Raw genomic sequence first — 18,929 nt, 5'->3', positions numbered from 1 at the left:
GCTTAATTGACATTTACTTAAATAGACATTTTGTTTGAATGAGCATAAAGGGAGGAAAAAAGGAAGAAATTTAAAATTTTAATTCTAGGTTGGATACTATCTCAGATGAAACAACCTCTTAACAAAACAAGAGAAGCCAGGACAACACAAAACAAAACCAAAATCTATCAACTACTCTTAACCTTCTCTACCAAGGCAAATTATGATTTTCTCCTGGTTTGCTGAGTCCCAGGAAACAAAGGTCCTGAAAACACCACTATCCCATTCTTAGGACTTTTTCTGCTCATCTTTTTTCCCCCTAATACTATCCCTCAGGTTGTTTCAAGATCCTATTATGTTTTATGACCAAACCAACAATTTCTGAGAGGATTAAAAACAAAACTTTTCTCCTTTTTTTCTTTTGTATTTCATCTACCCTTTCTCCATATTCCTATAAACTACAATTTTAAAGCGCACAGTGAAATCACACAGATCATATTTCTCAAAGGGAATTATATCAAATGTGTTTTACTTCATTAAGACAAATTAATTTGACTCCGAATTTCTTTCTTTTGTGTTTAGGTTCAGGACAATGTTAAGTGACAGGATTTCTATTTAGCCCATTATCTCAAGTTTCAGCATAAGGATGCCCCTGCCTTAAGGTAGAGGTTAGTTTAATTCTTCGAATCTCAATTGAAATAATTCTGGAGAACTCTATCCAAATCACCAGACATTTATATTAGCTAACTTCCTGATGGAGGATAAACTGTCTGCAGATGCCAAATATGAAAGGTAGGAAATAATGCCCATTCACAATATTTTTCCACTATCCCTGCTACAACTAAGATTATAAAAGATAGAATGTTAACGTGAATAAAAGAGAGTTTGAATTGACAAGACCTATAGTAGAAAATATTGTGAAATGCTGTACTGTCTTTTCATATGTATAGTTTATCATCATTATTTATATCAGACTATGAGAAACAGATGTCTGATTCTGTAGTTTTCTCTAGGGAGAAATAACTAATAGTCATGAAATACAGATTATGTTTAAACAGATAATCAAGAATTAAAATTTATGGCACCAAACAACTCTTGGCAAGGGAATAATCTGCTTGAAGCTTCTGGAGACAACGTGCACCTGAGAAGAAATATCAGATAGTCTGAAAAGGAGAAAGAATACCTGAAATGTACACTCCTGAAATATTGATACAGCCTTAGGAAAATTCTGAAGTACAAGTGAGTCTAATCCCCATTTTCTCAACATGAGTCAGGTATACAGTTTCAATCAGGACATAACTAGAGGAGCGTGTGGGAACTCACGAAAGAGCAAGTCAAATTCTACAAAGGAGAGGGCACATGACAAATAAATATTTTACCTATCTTTTCAGGGTAAGAAACAAAAATGAAATCTGACAGCAGAATGGGAGCCCGGTGTAAAGGGAAAATACTGGGCTGAAGAACAGGAACTCGAGCTTCAAATATTCTCTCTGATTTTGTGAACTTGGATGAGTCGTTTGCTTTCCCTGCCCCATCCTCCAAATTAATAAAGTTTATTTTTTAGAGAAACTTAGGTTCACAACAAAATTGAGCAGTACTCACAGACTTCTCACAAACCTGCTTTTCCCACACATGCACAACTTCCCATTGTCAGAGTCTGCACCAGAGCCCTACACTCATTACAATGAGGGGAACTTCACCCACCATTATCACTCAACATCCCTGATTTACACTGAGATTAACTCCTGATGCTGTACATTCTATGAGTTTTGACAAATGTATAATGATGTGTATCCACCATTGTAGTAAGCACAGAATAGTTTTGCTGCCCCCAAAATCCTCTGTGCTCTACCTGTCCATCCCTCTCTTCCTCCTCACTAACTTTTTATCATCTCTGTAGTTTTGCCTTTTCCAGAAAGTCAAATAGTTGGAATTATGCATTAAAGTTTCCTCCGTGTCTTTTCACACCTTGATGATACCTTTTTTTTTTTTTTTTAAGTTCTGAATAGTGTTCCATCGTCTGGAAAGTATTTATCCATTCACCTAATGAAGGAAATCTTTTCTTTTTTAAACACACAATATAAATGCTTTATTAACAGTCATCAGATTATCCTTGTGGACCAAGTGGTGGACCCAGACATCCAGGACCCAGCCACAAGTTCAGCACAGCCTCTGAGCCTCTCGCTCTGACTCCAATATGGTGAGCATGTTGCCTGCGCCAACAGGGCCTTTCACTTTTCAGATGATGGAGTGGCTTGTGTGGTCCATGAATTCCATGTGCACCTGTGTGCACTGTCCCTGCAAAGTGGTTTGGCCCAGCACCTTGGTGACCCTAGCCAGCTTGATGGACTGCATATGACTCATGTCCATGATGGTGGCATAGTGGTGGTCAGGTGGACCTGAAGGGCATCTTGATTGCTTCCAAGATTTGGCAATTAGGAATAAAGCTGTTATGAACTACAGATGGACATACACGTTTTCATATACATTTTTTGTGGACATATGAGTTTTCAACTCTTTTGGGTAAATACCAAGGAGCATAATTACTGGACTGAATGGTTATTAATAATTGATTCAATTTCTTTACTAGATAAAGGATTATTCAGACTGTTTATTTCTTCTGAGTGTGAGTTTTTGCAGATTGTGCCTTTCAAGAAATTGATCCCTTTTATCTAAGTTATGGAATTTGTGAGCAAAGCTGTTTATAATATTTCTGTTCTATTTTTTTAATGTCCATAGGTTCTGTATTAATGTTCTGTACTTCATCCCTGATAAAAGTAATTTGCATCTCTTTTTTTCTTAGTTAGCCTACCTAGAGGCTTAACAATTTTACTGATATTTTCAAAGAACAAGCATTTGGTTTCATTGATTTCCATTTTTCAATTGGTTTATGCTCTAATTTTTGTTATCTCTTTGTTCTCTGCTTACCTTGGATTTAATTCATTCTTCTTTTTCTAGCGTTCTATGATGAAAGCTTAGATTATTGATTTTTAGATCTTTCTACCTTTCTAATATAGATATTTAATGCTACAAATTTCCCTTTAAGCACTGTAACACAAATAACTTTGATAAGTTGTATTTTTCATTTTCATTTAGTTAAGATATTTTAAAATTTTCTTTTGCGGTTTCTTCTTTGACACATGTGATTAGAAATGTGTTGTTTAATCTGTAAATTTTGGGGAATTCTTCTGCTATCTTTCTGTTAGTGATTTCCAGTTTAAGTCCTGTCTAAGAGAAGGCATTGTACGATTTCTCTTCCTTTCAACTTGTTAAGGTGTGTTTTGTGGCCCAGAATGTGGTCTATCTTGTTGAATGTTCTGTGAGAGTTTGAGAAGAATCTGTATTCTGCTGTTAGATGAAGTAGTCTAGAGATGTGAATTACATCCAGTTGAATGATGGTGCTGTTGAGTTTAACTACATTCTTATTGATTTTCTTTCTATTTTTGATAGAGGAGTGTTGAAGTCTCCAATTATAACAGTCATTTATCTATTTCTCTTTGAAGTTCTATCAATTTTTGCCTCATGTATTTTGATGCTGTATTGTTAGACACATACACATTAAGGAGTGTTATGTCTTCTTGGAGTGTTGACCTTTTTAATGAATATGTAATGCCCCTCTTTATCCTTGATAACCTTCCTTGCTCTGAAGTGTGCTCTTTCTAAAATTACTGGGGGAATGATTATAAATCAATAAAAAAATAATTACTGGAGGGAGGGTATAGCTCTGTGACAGATGCATGCTTAGCATGCACAAGGTCTTAGTTCCAATCCCCAGTACCTTTGTTAAAGAAAAAAAAATCAAATAAATAAGTAATCCTAATTACTTCTCCCTCCTAACAATAATAACAAAACTAAAACTAAAATGAGGCATGAATATAGAAAGCTCCAAAGATACCGCATAAAATGTAGAGCTCATCTGTTGCTCATCAGAAAACAGAATATGTCAGACCTTCACAGAAACTTCTGTGAGTATGAGTGAGAGGGATGGAGGCATGAATAGGGGCTGGGCTTTCAAAGGAGAGGGTTCATTGGTTTGAGATTCATTTTAAGTGTTGAGTGGAGCAAAGGGACGAGAAAGAAAATAATGATGTCACCAGAGTAGAAGAACTAAAAGGATTTCCTGAAGATTATGGGTCAAGAGAATGATACAGATATGAGAGTTTTTTTATTTATAGTGGCATCAGCTGTTGAAAAGTTTGCATTTCACACATTGCCTAAATGGACCCAGATTTGCAGAGGTGAAATGCTGGCCTGCTATTCTAATAAGTCTTTTAGCTTCAGAAGACAAGAGAATATATGCCAATTATTATGCAAGGGGAAACAGATGGAGGTGATGTGGACATCCAAGTGATGGGGTGATGGATCTGGGACCATTCGAGCAGAAATCCTTTATCCTCCTCAACATGTTGAGTGTTTGTTCTCTTCTCAAGGGAACTGCCTGACTTTCTGCTCACTATTTTTCTGGTTATTTGGGAAAAGAAATTAATTACCCACATAAATTACATTATGTTCTTCATGATTTCAACTCTTCAAGGCAAACCCTCTGTCAGCAAACTCAAACAGAATAAGAGTCCCTCTTCTATGTCCCTAAATGCCTGTGCATATCTGTGCCATAGCACTTATCACTCCTTATAGCAGTGGGTTTCAGCTTTTTGGTTTTTGAGCGTAGAATTTTTTGCCAGAATATTTGAAGACATTAAAACATATGTATCAATGTCACTGTGTTCATTGGGTAGCACTTCAGTCTTGTGTTGCTATTTGAGAGGGGTGTTAACCCCTGATTTATACCCTCAGGAGGAAAACGTCTCAAGCTTTTCAGTAAATGCACAATTTCTCAACAGCTATGGTTTAATATTGCATCTCTTACTCCTCTTGGTTTTCATCCTGTAATGTGCCACTTTGCGTAAAATGTTCAACTCCTCTTTGATCTCATTTTAGTATCTTGCTTTGTAATAAATAAAAATTCAAGTGATCAAACTTTGGCACATGGACAACTTAGAGTATACCAAGTATACCAGTGCCACTTCACAGTGGTTGAGAACCACTATTGTATCAAAATTTTTTTTATGATTATGATTAATGGATGAATCATTTGAATTGAGCATAGAGACTATCAGTATTGTCTATATATTACAAATGGATGAATTTGAAGGACTTGAAGTAATATGTCATGCTTCAAAATGTAGGCATTTAATTTTTTAAATCTCATAATTCTTTGCCACCACTGATATTCAAAAATTTCATTTAAAGATTTTGCAAATGTGCTTACTCTTTCTTCCTTCATCCTGATCTCTTCTCTGTCTTTTGCTTGGCACAAACATTCCCTGGTTCTTCCCAAAAATTTCAGTACAGCTCAGAAGTTACATACCACCTCATCATGGGAAACTTTAAAACATTAGACTTCATTTTTTTTTAAACTGAGAAATGTATTCCCAGGAGAGTTTATTATCTCAAAGCTAGTTGTGGCCCCTAAATAATTAACTTATAACCAATATACATGTGAAATTACTGCTTTAAGCTCACCTTGGTGACTGTTTGCCATTAAATTAGTAGGACAAATAATTTATGCCAAAATGTAGGCCTGAGACAACACCATTAAAACTGATAGGACTTGTTCATTAATTATAAGAAATTAGATGAAACACAATTCCCAAATGCAAGCTATCCTGTGGCATAAATGGGGTGTTAGTTCTGCAGCTGCATAGAGGAATAGGTGAAGATTCTGGAATTGCTCAGCTGATGTGATCTCTAATGGAGTAAGTGTACAAAGCATTGTGCTAAATATATGTGGAAGAAAAGGCAAGTATTTGTGTGAACCAAGCTAATGAGAATGAAACATTTCTTGGGTTAAAAAAATAGAACTGCTTATTTTTTATTTCAATTTATGGCACTGATTCTTGAATTTTGTTTAATCTCAAATCATTTATCCCCAGAGAAAATCTGATTCAATAGGTCTAGGGCGAGCCCAAAGAATCTCTCTTTAAGCAAGCACTGCAGGTGTTTCTGATGCTAGTGGTTAGTGGACCAAATTTTAAGAAGCAAAAGTCTATGCGATTTGATGTGTTTGACTGCCATGTTGGCCAGGTCCCTGTCTGTTCACTTGTATGGCTCCAGAACTTCACTTGGCACCTTGATTCAATAAATAATCACTTTTTCAAAGAGTACCTTGAGCCTAGGTCTGCGCACGGAGCAGTCAACCAGGCAGACGGAGCTCTGACGGCGTGGGTAGAGGGAGCATTTTCAACACCTCACCTCTTAGCACATTGGCTCAAAGTGGCTCCTTGTTGACAGCTGACATGCTGGTGGGAACTATGATAAAACTATAACTAAGGAAATTGTTGAAACCAAAAGTTAGATGACTGTTAATACAAATGGAAACTTCGGTGCTTTCGTGGTGAGTGTCTTAGTCTGTTTGGGCTGCTATAACAGAATGCCATACCCTGGGTGGCTTATAAATGACAGAAATTTATTTCTCACAGTTCTGGAGGCTGGAAGTCCAAGATCAAGTGTCCGGCGAGGGTCTTCTTCCTGGTTCGTGACAGGTGACTACCTGATGTGCCTTCACATGGGAGAAGGGGGGCAGAAAAGGGACGCTCACTTATCCCGTGTTTCTCCTTTACTCTCAGGCTACCACTCTCAGGCTTACAAACACTTCTGACACCAGATGTGGAGGTTTATTTCCTGGCACCAAGCAATTCTCTGTGATGACACCTGGGTGTCCGATGATTAAATTCAGCTGTGACACTAACTGAAGTTAGCACAGACCCATAAGGCTAAGGGCTCAGTCCCACGAGACAGTCCCCCACTTCAGATGCCAATGGCGAGTAGTAGGTCCCCAGGTCACCCACAGTTTCTATCCAACTAGACTACAAGTCAGAGGTTCCCATGACTCTCCCATTCTTGGAAAGACCAAATATTAGAACCAAAGATGCCCCTAGTACTCTGATCACTTAGGAAATTACAAAGGTTTTAAGAGTTCTGTGCCAGGAACCAGGAGCAGACAACAATAGATGTATGTTCTACTATTTCACATGGGTTGGCAGGCTTTCCGAGGACTTTTACAAAGGCACCGATCCCATTCCCGAGGGACCCATCTTCATGACTTAAGCATCTCCCTGAGGCCCCACCTCTTAATACCATCACACCAGACATGAAGATTTCAGCCTATGAATTTTAGGGGGGGATACCAACATTCAGCTCCTAGCAGTGAGACGGATTGGGAAAAGGTGTGTTGCCTTCTTTATATTTTGTTTCCCCACAAGCTAACAGGGCTGACCTCATTTCCTGGCCTAGACCCTCTCCAAGGATGTTCTCCTATCGTTAGAACCAGGGGGTTACCCTGGCCTAGTGGAGAACATCAAACAGGCAGTTTTCAGTCTTATGATTACACAAAAGACGCTCAGTGAGCATGTAATAAGGGTTGCTAACTTAGTGTGAGGTGGTCGGGGGATCCTTGTTGAGGAATTACTGTTTAAGTTGAGCATTGAAAAGTCAGTAGAATTGAGCTAAGTAAAGAATCTAAGAGTAGGGTTGAGTGGGGGAGATTTTCATGGAAAGCAAACTGCATGCATGCCAGGGTGACTCTGAGGAAGAAAGCCTAATTTGTAACAAAAGCTGAAAAACCAGTAAGGCTGGATCCCTGGAGGATGAAGGGAGATAGACTGGAAAGATAAGCAGGGTTAGACTGAGGAGAACTTTGCAAGTCACTGAAGTTTTAAACTAAGTGACTAGGCACTTAATAAATATTCTGATCAAATATCACAATAATCTCAAAGTTGAGAAATAATCTCAAGGTTCATAAAGTTCTTTGAATCTTGATGGAGCAGTTCCTACTTCCATGCAAACAGAACTCCAGTTTGTTTGAGGCTAGTACATACCCAGTCCCGGGGGATGCATCAGAACCAGTCTAATACAGTCAAGCCTACTTTCTTCCCATTTGCCGGCAACTTATTATTCCAGCCTCCGTAGTGTCAAGGAATGGCCTGTATATGACCTCTATCTGGTCAATCAGATGAGAGGAAAGTCTGCTCGGGGCGTGTGTTTAGTTTCTTGTTGCTCCTGTTATAGATTGCCACAAACTCAGTGCCTGAATGCACAAATGGGTTCTCTTGAAGTTCTGGATGCCCCAGTCCAAAATCAGTCTCGTTGGACTAACGTTGAGATGTCATCAGGGCTGTTCATTCTGGGAACTCTAGGAGAGACTGAGTGTCCTTGTTTCTTTTAGCTTCTGGAGGCCACCTGCACTCTTGGCTCCTGCTGCCACCCTCACATCACTGCAACCTCCTGCCGTTCATGACATCACCTGCTTTTCTGTGTCAAACCCCCTCCACCTCCTTTTCACAAGGACCCTGGTGATTACAGTTAGGGCTCACCTAGGTAATCCAGGAGAATCTCCCACCTCAAGATCCTTAATTTCATCACCTCTGCAAAGTCCTTTTGCCCTATAAGGTGACATTCACAGGTCCTAGGGCCAAGATGAGAATATGGTGGTCATTATGTCACCTTCCAGGCCTCTGGATAACTTTTGCTTTCCAATCATTGGAGAGCCCTCTTTTCAATATCTCTCTTCCTTGCTAAGAATTTTTGGGAGAGATTTTTGTTCATGTTGTAGCTATGATTTTTGTATTAAAAATTTTTTTAAATATATATATCTTTTGGCTTTATTGAGGTATGATGAACAAATAAAAATTGTATGTATTCAGGTTGTACAATGTGATGTTGTTTTTTCAAGGTGTACAACATGATTTAATATACGTATACACTGTGAAATGATGACCACAGTCAAGTTCATCAATATGTCCATGAGCTTACATAGTTACTTTCTTGGTGAGTGTGTGTGTGTGTGTGTGTGTATGTTGAGAACTTAAGCTCCACTCTCTTAGCAAGTTTCAGGTATACAACGCAGTGTTATTAACTGTGATCACCAGAACTTAATCAGTGTATAATTCAAAATTTGTCCTCTTTGACCAGCATCTCCTCCATTCAACTCTAAGTTTCTGTAAGTGTGACTTTTTTAGATTCCACACATAAGTGAAATGATACAGTAATTTTCTTTCTCTGCTTGGCTTATAGCGCTTAATATAATGTCTTCCAGGTTTACCTTTGTTGAAGCTCTGGTGCCTGGAGCCGCTGCAGCCATTTTATAAGCAGCAAATGACCTTAAAGGAAGAAAACCCCACACACTAAGGACAGAGAGCCTGGGTTCTTGAGAGCAATGTTGAGCTGCCAAATGGAACCTTGAACAGCATACCTCCAGATCTCCTCTAGGTAAGATAGTTAACTGACTTTCCTGTTCATGCCACAGTACGTTGTTACTTGCAACTGAATTCATCCTCACAGCTCCATTAGAGAAATGAAGCTCGGTGCTATTCACAGCCAGGAAAATGTTATATTTTTATTATCATTTTTTACTGAAGTATGGTTGATTTACAGTATTGCATTAGTTTCTAGCATACAGCATAGTGACTCAGTTATACATATGTATTTATATTATTTTTCATTATACGTTATTACAAGCTATTGAATATAGTTCTCTGTTCTGTTCAGTAGGACCTTGTTATTTATCTATTTTGTATACAGTAGTTTGTATATTATTTTAATATTAACATAGAGAAGACTTCAATAATATAGACATTAATATAGGAACAGAGACTTCCACAGACAGAAGAGAATTAAGAGATCATCTGGTTCAGCCTCTTTATTTTAAAGATTACTAACACGAGGCTCAGAGAGGTGATAGATTGCAGCAAAGTCAACAGCCAAAGTTAGTTCACAAGTAGGGTTATAATTTCAACTGCTGGCTCCTGGTTCAACATTTCCCCAACCCTGGAAGCTTTGGGAGAATTGAAATGATAACTTAGAGGGGGAAAAAAGGCAAAGAGCAAACTCTTACCCTTTCTCTGGGATGCAAGCTTTAACCAGGTTTCAAGTTCTTCTAACATGATATAATGTAGTGGGGAGAGCTCTTGACATTAAACGGCAAAATCTGTATTTAAAAGGCTGGGATGGTGACACATTAAAGGGCTGTTAGGATGTTGGCAACGAATACCAAGAATAACTGATGATTGTTATTGTATAAGAACAAAGAAGTGGATTCTCTGGAATTAAAGGTGTTTCAGTGCTATTGTTGCTGTGGGGAGGAGTAGGCACCTAGATTTTTTTTTCTCAGGACAGCTTTATCCACATAACACTCGGTGTGTTTCGCCCCCCATAATGGAGAGTGCTCGTCCCTCTTTGAATATCATCATATGGTTGGTGGCCAATGGATAATGGATCACTGAGTGTCAAGGTGACTGGCTTTCAATGCACACAAAACTAAAAATTATAGACCTGTCATTCCAGAGGCAGGCCACAATTAGCTGTCTATGCAACTTGAAATTTCCATTTTGTCAGCCGAGTAATCAGTTGACTGGAGTTTCTCATTTTGGATGCATTTCTAAGGCTTTTGTGGGCTGGCTTTTTAAATGTGCATTCTAAAGTAAATAAACAGTGCACTTAATCAGATGTATTCTTTTTAGAAACACCCCCTTCCCAAACACACAGACAAACCCCAATATTGTTATAATAGTAACAACAATAGTGTGAGAAAACAATTTAAGCCTTGGGTATGTTAGTCAGGGAGAGTAAAAATTCACGTTGAAAAATAAGAATCATGCCTGAAAAATTGGGAGTCCAAGGGTGAGAAAGAGAAATAGAGTTTTTTGGCAGCCAGGTAAATTGGTAAGGTCACCACACGAGAAGTAAAATCAGTCCTAGAAGTCAAAACTGGGGAATTTTAGTCTTGGAAACACTCACTGACTGAAAACTGTTGGTTTACCTGTTTTCTATCTAGCTTTGGTTTCTAATTCTCTGAGTTCTGTCTTTCCTCTCTCCTTGTCTTTCAGAACTAGAGAAAATGATGCCAAAGTGAAGTCTATTGAAAAATTGTATTGCAATTTCTTTCTATCCGTTTCATATAAATGTAGTAAACTCAAGGACTCTACAGTCTTAGATCAGATTCTAAACCATCTACTTGGACCTGGATCTTGTCTACCCTCCTGGCCTCTTGCCCCCAGCCCACATTACTCTCTGCCTCACTTGGACGACACCCTGACTAAATTTAAATTACCAAACCATGAGGATGCAAGTAGAGTTAACAATCAATACTAATTAAGCAAAAAGATCAGAAGTCTGAGATCAGAAGTCTTTGAGTGAAACCCTCTCTGTGAGTCCTGGAAATCTCATGATTTTATTTAACTTTCTATCACGATTTTGATTACTGGGCATGTTAGGCAAGGTTACACGGAATAGAAGAGGTATGCTGGGCACAGGAAAAACATTGAATTTGTATTGTATTGAAATAGGTCCTAACTAGACTGTTGATGGTGAAATATTGACTATTCCATTGTTTTGAATAACTGAGTGTCATATTTTGCTGGAATTGATTTCTGAGCCTCAGTCAAGGAGTGACTTAATTTGCAATTAGAGTCACTCTGTTGTGTAACTCAGATTATGCAAAGATCATTCTGAAAAAGCAACTGAGATTTAACCCAGGGTTTGGTGCATGGTTTCTCTTAAATTTCCCTTTATTTGTTGTTGTATATTCAGTATTTAAAGGAGCAAAAGACTTTTTTCATCTCTCTAGGAAAAAGAAAAAGGACATAATCTAGGATTACAGGAGGCTGACTCTCTGTTTTATAAGAATCTAAACCTAGCAGTTGGTTAATATCCTGTCTCCCATTTCGAAAAACAGTAAGCTTTGTCATTGCTTCCTAATGATTAGCACAAAAAGGGAAAGGCTTTTCAAAACCAAGATAGAATCTCTTTAATTTCAAAAGTGTCCATTTAAGAAATATAAACTGTGAAGAGAAGCAAAGGCTATTTTCTCTAAAGGAAAGCATTTTCAAATGAACAGAACAAGCAAATGTGGATTTAATTAGGTGGAGTCAGATGGGTATTAATTATTCACCTTTCCAGGGCGAGAATGGCGTTGCTGAAGAAATGAATAAGGCATACAATCGGCTTCTTTCCTTTCCTTTCCTTTCTGGTGCTGCTGGTCTGATCTGAACTGGCAGAAGATGTCATAGCAGGAGGGCAGAATGAAAATTTGTCTTTCCCTTCACAACTAGGGGTAGACTGTCTTTGAAAAGTGTAGTACTTTCCATTGAAATAAAAAGTTATTGATTATCTGCTTTGAGGCATAATAAACCTTCTTAGGTTTCTCTCTTGTGTTTGGAATACACACATACTCATCTGTCACACTCTCTTTAATACTTTAAAGAATAGCTAAATAAAGTTTGTTCTCATTTTCAGAGTTCCATATATTCTAGAATTGGGGCTAGTAGCCAAAGTGGTCAATAATTCAAGCTGAGGATAATCATACAAGGAATAGACCTGTTTACTTTCGCACAATCTCTTTTAAAAGCATTAGTTTAGCATCTGTTCTCTTACCCAAGTAAGATTGCATGATGCGTATGGAGTCTACCAATGAACTACACTTAAAACCCGCGCAGTGAAAGATCAGCACTTACTTGAGTACCGAAAAATGTGTTAGAGATTATTGCAAGATATTGAATATAGTTTCCAGCTGGTATTATTTTTAAAAACAATATTCCTTTTGCTAAAGTCCGGCAAAAAGAGGGGTCAGAAAGAACCAAGGGAAAAGAGTTAGCAAATTTTGGTTCTAGTCCTGACGCTTATCATGACTGCATGTTACACACCTTTCGATATTTGTCAAAATATCTGTCGCTGGATGCTGAGTGGTGATGAGAGCATGTGACAGGATGGAGCTGGAGGGAGTAGAGGCAGAGAGAAACTCACCAACCCTGAATAGTGTTTCCAAGGAGTGAAAATACTCTTTTATCATGTCTACATTCTAATTATACTCACAAGCTATATACTTTTAAGTCTTTAGGAAACCTCATGTTAACTGCCTTTTGTAGCAGAGGAAACCAAAACCCATGAAGACAAAGTGACTTGGCTCAAATTGGACAGCTTGTCAATAGCAGAGCTGGAACCAGACTCTAAGCCTCCAATTTCCTGTGTAAGATACATTTTGTTCCTCAATGAGTTGTTTTAACCATGGGACTCAGAAAATGTGTCATCTTTTCAAAGTAGCACTGCAGGTTTTTGTAGATAGCTCTTCTAAAAGTTGAAATAACTGTATTGTCTTAACAAGTCCATTATAAATTTTGATTCAGGATAGACAAATATGATTTAGTTATGTTAATTAACGATGTTTTAAATCCCATGACTGTAAAGGAAAAGAATTGTGGATATATAGGATAAAATTCCATTCTTTATTTTAAAAACCTATTTTGTTGGGGGAGAGGTCTGTAAAGAATAGAATAGGAGTCAAAAACACTGAATCCCCTTGTGCAATAGCTGTTTAGGTAAAATACCTTGGTGAAGCTGGAAACCACTCAAAGAAACGTATAGTTGTATACATGTGGCAGAACCTTGCCTTAAACTTGAATTAACTGATACAGTTTTTTAAATTGCTGTATAGTTGATTTACAATGTTGTGTTAGTTTCTGGTTACAGCATAGCGATTCAGTTAAACATACATCTATTCTTTTCCATATTCTATTTCACTATAGGTTATTGCAAGATATTGAATATAGTTTCCAGCTGGTATTATTTTTAAAAACAATATTCCTTTTGATAAAGTCCAGGAATTTATGTAACAAAATGTCCCTTTCTTTGTGAGAGAAGTTAAATAAGCCCACCGTTTCCTTAAATGATTGAAAGATTTATGAAAGATACTGTTAATCACTATAAACATTCTGTTTCTACTAACTATAACAGACTTTTAGTCTCTCAATTAAGAGAAATACCAACATACCTCTGCAAATATATTTTTTCATACTAGTTGCTGCATTTGTAAAAAGGTGGGTCAGTCAGAAACAAAATCAATGCTGTGGAAAGTTATTTATAGACAAATGTAATGAATAAATTAAACTCCAAATTAGTGTAACCCTAATAATGAGTTCTATTTCTCTTCCAAATCTCAATTTATTACTATTTTGTAACAGACTTGCTGCATATATAATTCACTGATGCCTTAGTGTTGTTTTTCTGTGGAAAAGAACCTGTTGTTTTTTTTTTTTTTTTTGATGGACTAGAGGTTAACCAAATTTTATAGCTTAAACTATTTTTTGCAGATGTCCAGAATTATGCCATTACTATAAATTACCTTAAAATTATATGTACATAAAGATTGGCCATTTAACGAATGTATTATTCTTTGTTAAGATTATAGGTGGGCTTATATTCCACACTAAAGTGGTCATAAATAATATAGTGACTGCTAAGTAAGGTTAATATGAAAAGCTGTGTTTTGTGGTGCATCTTAAATACCGGCGTTCTTAGGGCTCTGGTTTAAAAAAAAAAAAAAAGTCATGTAGCAGTAGTTTATCTCTCCTCCCCACCCCCAATTCATCTGACTAAGTTTTGTGGGGCTTTTTCTTCTCGTGAAAATTATTCTGTCACATCGTGCGCGTGTATCTGTCACTGGAGCTGAATTGCATGTGAATTATACCTTGAATAGATCCCCCAAATCGGAGAAGTGAAAACGTTCCCCTTCTGAATATTTCAGACTTGTATGAGTTCTCTAATATTTTTGTCTTTGTGCAAGGCCGCTTGTAAGGCGGCCCGGAGCCTTGAATGCTGACAGCCTCCATTAGCATTAATGCTGTTCCCTTATCTCCGCTCGCTCTGCTCCGCTCCCCCCTCGCTCTTTCTTGTCTGACGGTTCCCTGACACCGTTGACAAGGCTGACACCACCAATCAGCTTCGACTCAGCAAGGTCACTGTTCAGACTTGACTCGTGATTGGCTGCTGCGCTTCAGCGTGTTATTACTGTCTGATTTGATCAGAGGCAGGGGGTGGTCTCCAATCAAACAGAGAAAAGGTCCTAGAGAAGGTAATTAAATCCTGTCAGAGGCAATTATCGGTTCCAGGGCCATGACTCTGGCCCTGAATGCAGATGATCTGAAACTGTATTCTTGTAGAAATTCAAGAGGGCTCCTGGCATGGTTCAGCTAGGCATAAAGGAAGCAGCAGGCTTTCTGCAAACAATGCAGCTCTGTATTTTGAACCTTTCTGCCTTTTTTCCCCCTTTACCCGAGGACTTCTGTTTTCACTAATCAAAAATATTCCTTTTCAGGTCACATTCTAATTAATTTAATAGACAAGGTTTTCCTTTCTGGTACATAAATAATGACAAGTTTTACCAAAGAACTTCTGCCCCCAACACGAGATGTAACAAACAGCTTTTATCAAGGCAAAGCAAAGCAAAGCATTTAATGGAAGGACACTAGCCTGTAGTTCGGACCAAGGCAGGAAAAGGAATTTAAAGCCTCTAACGTGGATCCTGCCTTGTCTGTTTATAGCCTACCATGCTCATGACGGTGTTTGCTGCTGGGACAAATCTTGAAGTTTCTCCAAGGTAGTCTAGTGATGACGGTGTGCATTTCATGACTGCAGCAGAGTTCACCATGTGAGGAAAATGCCTCTCTCTACCCTTCAAAAGAATATTTAGGAGAGTTAGATTTTTAAACTGAGCCTGGAAAATAACAACAAGAAAGAAAGAGATGTTGCCTTTTTAATGGAGAAGAGGAAGCGAAGACAAAATCCATAGATGCACTTCTGCTCATAGATGGAAGACTTCCGTTTTGTTTCCTGGGTAATTTCTCTTCAATTGCTATTAAATAAGCTTTGCAGTATGGTTTTTGCCCAAAGAAACCCAGCACTAAAACATAAACCTCTCTCCAGTTCCTGAATAGTATTAATTGTTCCCAGTAGTATTAGCAAGTTTAGCATGAAAAATATTTGATGGTACGAAGGTACATCATAAAGTGTCTATATGCTCACACTACCAGCTCTAACAGACTTTATGAAATACTACATTCAATAAATGTCAGCCTTCCAAATGGATAGCTTTGATTTCAACCTTTGTGTTTTGTGAGCATGGGTATTACTTTTTCAAGAATAAGATGTTCAAAACACCATTAAAACAATTTCTGTATTGTTGCTGATGAAACAGTTTAACCACCAGGGTTTCTCCCGAGGGAACAGTTAACTTTCCTCTAATCTTGGTTGTTTTCTTTGTTTCTGAAACACCATATTCCTTAATATGCCTGACTTTATTTGTTTTGTGGAAACATAAACAGATGCTTTAAGCAAAACATCATTTAAAAAAAAAAAAGTAGTCCCTGCTACTAGTCCATTAATCAGGCTGAGGTATCAGGCTGGGGAAGAAATTGGTGGGAGAAGATGTTAATAATAATGAAAACTGCTTTGGACACTGGTTGGCTGAGTCAAATAAACAAAAAACAAGAACTCAAGTCCAAATCTGCACACATGACTGTGAAAATGATGTTTAATTCATCCCATATTGTGTTTTTGGAACATCAAAGGCTTCATCAACATCCCTAATAAAGATAAAATAGATATGTAGACGGAAAAGAACTGGTGACGAATCTGGCAGCGTGTTTTGGATCCTAAGGCTCCTGCTATTAGGGAACTATCTCACGTTCCCTCCATCTGAGTGACAACTGTTTCATTTTTAAGGTAGAGTGCTCATTTTTCTTTGACCAACCGCTGTATATTTTTGTGTAGAAAGACTGTTTTGTTTTGTTTTGTATTGAAGTGGTAGCTGGTTTACTGAAGACACCTCTTCTGAAAGAAATCTTTATCTGTGAAGAATAGAAACAGCTTTTGTAAATCAAACACAAGGGAAAACACAAATGTTTTCCCCTAGTCATTAAGATCAGTGCTCCTAAAAGAGGGGGAAAAAAGAAAAAAAGGGGGGAAAAAACTGGCTCCCATGTGTCTCATTTACTGGAGTCCTCTATACTCAAGGAATCTTTATCCTTTTTGTTCTAAATGCTTCTTTCATGCTCCCTCCCATGATTGGGAGCTACTTAAGGGCAGGGTTGGTGTCTTATTCCCTCCGGTGTATCTAGAAAGCCAATAAATGGAAGATCGTTTAATTCCACAGACCTTTATAAGATCCTCATGTGGGCTTGTGTGAGATGGGACCACTCCCAAGTTGAGATCCTGGAAATCATCAATAACTAGTCAGTAACATTATTTAATCAGACATTTAACTAAAACGTCCTTTTGGGGAGTGGACCCTGATCTAATGGCTTTTAGCTGTGTCAGAGTGTTTAAGTTGTACTTTAAATAAAGCTTCTTTATGCTGTTACTGAAGTCTGTGACCATTTAAGCACCAGCCATTAGAACTGCCTTCATGCAAAATATCTGAAGTCATTAGAATTAAGAAGGTGGGCTTTCTGCACAATGTGTCTTTAAGAGGTTTATAGACAGATCTCTCCAGGGGACGTTATGTTGTGTTCAATATGAAAATGCATTTTAAGATTTACAATGATGATGCAAAACATAGAAAATAATTCACATTTATCTCTTTATGTTCAGTTGCTTTGGTCAGTATTATTGGATTGGAAAAGAGAAGATTTGCCTTTGTTTTTTTTACTTTTTTTAATTGAAGTATATTCAGTTTACAATGTTGTGTTAATTTCTGGCATACAGCAAGGATATGCCTTTTAATTGGTCTTTTCCAGATTTCTGGTGAGATTCACACCACCATTGATGGCAGGGGTACACAGCGCAGACAAAGCCCATTGAGGTACCTCTTCAGGATGGTGCATATGGGAACAATAATTTATGAACAGTAATAGGAGCTGGGTATGCAATTCCCTGCCCAACACCAGAATAAGTGTACCCCACTGATTACTGAGTGCACTGAACATACTTGAGTAAGTAAGATAAAAGTCATCTGCTGTTCACCTCATTTGTAAGTTGGAATTCTTCAAAAGCAATTAAAAAAAAGAATGACATGAAAACCACGATTAAGCAATATGTACTAAGGACTATATATTTTTAAAAGGGGGGTTGGCAGTGAAAAGTGAGCTGGACCTTGCCACATAGGGGATGAAAAAATTAACTTTCACTGTTTCTGTGATGTTGCTGCAAATTTGCTGTGTCGTGAGCTGCATTTCACCCCTCAAGGGATCTGAAAACTTATCAGATTTTATTAATTTATTGGCTCTGCGCTGAGGTGTATTGTAAACCAATTTTAAGTACTTCATTTTGCTATTTATTCACTGCTTACTAAAAGAAGCAGCCTTTCCTACAAACCCTGAGGGTTTCCATAATCAGTTATATTATAGCTTTCCTCAACCGGAGGATATGAAATCTAAATACATTTAAATATTTTATTTGATGTTCTTTAATGGGTGTCACCTTCATTCCTGATTTGCAAAATTAGGGACCTATGCTTTCAGCTTTGGTGTTAGGGTCGGGGATTGAGGGTGTGACTGAAGGAGTATCTCGTCTTCCTATTTATAGCAGGTGGCAGTTTTACCCTCCGTCTTCCAGAGACAAAGATCTGCAAATGTGGTTGGTGGAGGAGAAATGCTTATTGTAGAATGAGTGTGCAATTGACTGGCAGGGTCAGAGAGTGGTGACGGGGACAGGAGAGATGCGGTTTGGCACAAGGAGATCTGAAGATTAGGAAACTGGAAGGAAGAAAAGATGGGAGTGATGCTGGGACTGTTGGGAGAGAGGTGGGGCAGGGGTGGGGGTGGCGAGAAGGGAAAACATCTCTTGGGTAGATGTAAGTGGGGAAGGGCCCCCAGTTAGAAGTCACAGGACTTGGTGGTTCTAGATGGGGTTCTATTAGCTGCCAGGGACGACAGCTGTGATGGGCTTCCTTCCCTCACCCCAGGGTTGCCAGCTAAATTACAGGGTGTTTAGTTAAGTATGAATATCAGACAAATAATGAATAATGATGTAGTAAACATATGTCCCAAGTGTTGCGTGAAACATACTTGTATTAAAAATAATTCCATATTTATGTGAGATTCTAATTTTATTGGACATCCTCTATTTCCTTTGCCAACTCTACCCACCCAACCCACAGCAATGCCTGGAGTTTAGTGCAGGCA

The 18,929-nt window shown here is 38.0% G+C and overlaps 1 pseudogene; it reads right to left on the bottom strand.

Moving 5' to 3' along the window:
* Positions 1-2,139: 2,139 nt before the first annotated feature.
* Positions 2,140-2,376, bottom strand: LOC123619612 (small ribosomal subunit protein eS28-like; annotated as a pseudogene).
* Positions 2,377-18,929: the final 16,553 nt, after the last annotated feature.

Source organism: Camelus bactrianus, chromosome 10 (genome assembly GCF_048773025.1).
Source record: "Camelus bactrianus isolate YW-2024 breed Bactrian camel chromosome 10, ASM4877302v1, whole genome shotgun sequence".
Classification (NCBI taxonomy): domain Eukaryota; kingdom Metazoa; phylum Chordata; class Mammalia; order Artiodactyla; family Camelidae; genus Camelus; species Camelus bactrianus.
This window is presented reverse-complemented; position numbering and strand designations above follow the sequence as displayed.